The sequence below is a fragment of the Galeopterus variegatus genome, unplaced genomic scaffold (genome assembly GCF_000696425.1).
Source record: "Galeopterus variegatus unplaced genomic scaffold, G_variegatus-3.0.2 Scaffold23264, whole genome shotgun sequence".
Lineage (NCBI taxonomy): Eukaryota > Metazoa > Chordata > Mammalia > Dermoptera > Cynocephalidae > Galeopterus > Galeopterus variegatus.
Window position 1 is genome coordinate 2,176 of NW_007749375.1, and position 3,122 is coordinate 5,297.

At 30.4% G+C, this 3,122-nt stretch overlaps 1 long non-coding RNA gene across 1 annotated transcript in view; it reads left to right on the top strand.

The window, feature by feature from the left end:
* The first annotated feature begins 1,388 nt into the window (after window positions 1-1,388).
* Window positions 1,389-3,122, top strand: part of LOC103583463 — a 7,050-nt gene continuing 5,316 nt past the window's right edge. The window contains exons 1-2 of the long non-coding RNA XR_549859.1: window positions 1,389-1,483; window positions 2,186-2,328. This is a non-coding gene — a long non-coding RNA (uncharacterized LOC103583463). The remainder of the gene's footprint in view (window positions 1,484-2,185; window positions 2,329-3,122) is intronic.

The following is a 3,122-nucleotide window of genomic DNA, read 5'->3' on the forward strand; positions in this document are numbered from 1 at the left end:
CAAGCTGATATACAACACACACATTTTTTTTTTTTTTTTTTTTTTTTTTTGTGAAAGTGAACATCCAGATAAGCATTAACCCAGTAATTACTGTTTTAAGATAAATCGGTCTTTATTATCGAGATATAACTGCAAAAGTCACAAGTAAAGTTAAGTTTTGGCAGTTTCTTTTCAGAGAAAGTATTCAGTAGGCCTTTGTCTCTTTATTTCTATTTCAAATTCTTATTCCCTAAAGTGTATAATATATAAGTAAAGCTGGCATTTTTTTAAAATTTAAGGAATCAAAAATATCTTGATATGGGTGAAAATTAAAGAAAGACATATAAAGCAGATTTTTGTGTGTGCATGTGTTCCAGTTTGTACAAGCTTGGGAGCTCAGGGTGGTCCGGTGCCTATTTGCTGTACCTAAAGAAAAGTAGGAATCAGATTGTAATCGGCTGTACATGAATGCAATGCTTTGGATATATAACAAAGGAATTTTTACTTAATCTTATAGTTTCTCATTAACTGTAAATACATTGGTTTAATGAATATTTATTAACTACCTCTTATGTATGGGGCCAAGTTTTAAATACTGGATTTATAGTGGTGAACAGGACATGGTCCAGGCCCTCTATCAAATGCTTGTAGTCTTAATCAACTTTGATTTGCCTTTCATTATTCTTTTGCATAGTAGCAGGCCATGTACTAGGGCTCCTGATTTCTAGTACAAGTTCGTTTGTTCCTTCATTCATTTATCTAACAAATGTTTATGTTCCAGATATTTAGGTAAGGATGTCCTGGGGTTAAGTATTGAATGTCTTCAAATATTTGTTCTTTGGGAATTCAGAGTCTAATTGGGCAGGAAAGGGAAGTAATTAATTCATTATTAAATGATGTGATAAGTGTTTGAATAGTATGTGAAAGAGAAAAGAATGCTTTACTTAGCATATGGGTAGTCAGGAAAGGCTCCTGGGTATAGTGTCTCGAAGAATAAACAGTAATTTATTGGAAATATAGGAGCAGAGGAGGATTGTGGATGTACATTCCAGGAAGAACTTTTTTTAATGTTTATGGAACACAAAGAAGTTCATCGAGGCTACAAGGTCTTATGGGGAGGGTGGACAAAGAACCTGTAAAGGCATATAGATGGCTAGATTACGAATGGTCTTGAATGGCTTCTTTAGGAGTTTAAGTTTATTAAATGAAGGCTGTAGATATAGATTTGTGAGTCATGTAGCATGATAGGGTTTGTGTATTTTTGGAAAGAAAGATTGAATAAGGGAATGTTATTTAATGCAACAATTTAAAAAGCATTGTGTATTTAAAATGTGTTTTTAGTTAGTGTAATGCAGCCAAAATTAAAAAGAAATGAAATATTTTTCTGTAGGTGAAGTTCCTGGACTCTATACTGTGGAAGAATTAGAGCCCTTGCTATTGCCTCTTAAAGATCAAGCTTCACAGGATGGTTTTTTTGGACCAGTCTTCAATTACTTCACATATAGTAAGAGACATAGAATTCATTAATTAGTTCAAACTCTGGTTTATGTGAAATAAATACCATTAAATTTACTTTATTTTCTGATTAGATTGCAAAAGTACCTTAATTCTTGGGTCCATTTGGTAATTTGTGACTTTTTCTTTTCTCTGGAGCTTTTAGACAGTAACATATAGGTAGCCTAGAATAAAAACATTTTAGCAAAGGGGAATGATGAAGGTGTGGTGATGTTCTTTGGAATATTTACCTTACTTTTCTTATTTTCATGTGGCAAAATTAGTGCCACTTTAGTACCTCCTATCTTAGAGAATTATTGGATTACTTAAATTGTTACAGACTTTATAGGTTTTTTTTTAACTAAATAAACTTTTATTAACACAGAAAGTTTTATGTGCATTTAGAAATCTAAAATTGAAATAAGTAAAAATTAAGGCAATAATCATGCCACCAGACCATATTATACTTATATCCTTAGTAAATACTCTTCTTAATCTTTTTTCTCAGTGTGCACACACACACTTACAAGTATTTTTTAACTAAAATAAAACTTATATCTAATATTGTTTCATAGCTTGCTCTTTTTGTTAAACAGCTCCTATTATTCCAGTTCAGAAAATTTTAATCTCAAACCAGACCATATATAGATTTCCTGACTCCATTATTATTTTGTAGTTTTCCATTATTTTAATTTTCTTATATATATTTTAGGAATTCAACAAAACTTGCATATTGTATTGATAATGGATTCATCAAACTTAAACTTCGTAATAAACTGTGAGAGTAATCCAGCTTTGCATAAAAAATGCCAGGTGATTTGGATGGAGAGTTGGTCAGATAGCAGTATGAAGAAAGTAAGTTTAACATTTATTTATAAAAATGAAAAAAAGCACTTTTTAGTTTTGAAATTATTAGTTTTCACAGCTTCTCTTATGTGTTAGTCATAACGTTATCTTAATTGTGGAGTTGAACATCTCTTACATTTTTGAAAATATCTCTATTTTCTTCTTACTGTTGTTTGATAGTTTAATGGAATACAGAATTTTAGGGTGAGGATTATGTTCTTCATTAAGCACCACAGAGATAATTATCATACTTTAAATTATGCCTTTAATTATCTAGTCTATCATAGGCTAGCCTAGAATAAAAAAATCTTAGCAGAATTTTAACAGTTAAAAATTTAAAAAATCTGTTTAAAAAAATTTATTACTGCTATTTATGTGTTTGGAGGATAAGTTTAGAGTGGGAACACATAGCCACATATTATCTGGAAGCCTCTTATTTTGCTTCATTTGAATAAATAATTTTCAACATTTTTTTGAATGATAATCTCAATCACTCATTTCTTTATTTTTCTATAATAGGGGTACAAATAAATGCTTGTTGTGATTCAGAGTAAGGAGTATAGTCTTCGATAAATAGACAAGGTTTTACAAATGAGATTGTATTTTAGTTAGATTTCAGTAAGTAGATAAAGGAGAGGAAAATTATTTTAGTCTGAGGAGGCCACGTGGATAAGAGGCATTCAGTAAGAAATAATTATTGAATGTTAAATGTGTGCCACTGTTCTATAAGTTGGGGATGTGACAGAGAAAATAACAGACAAAAAACCAGCCACAGCTAAAAACTAGATAATTTTAAAAATTAT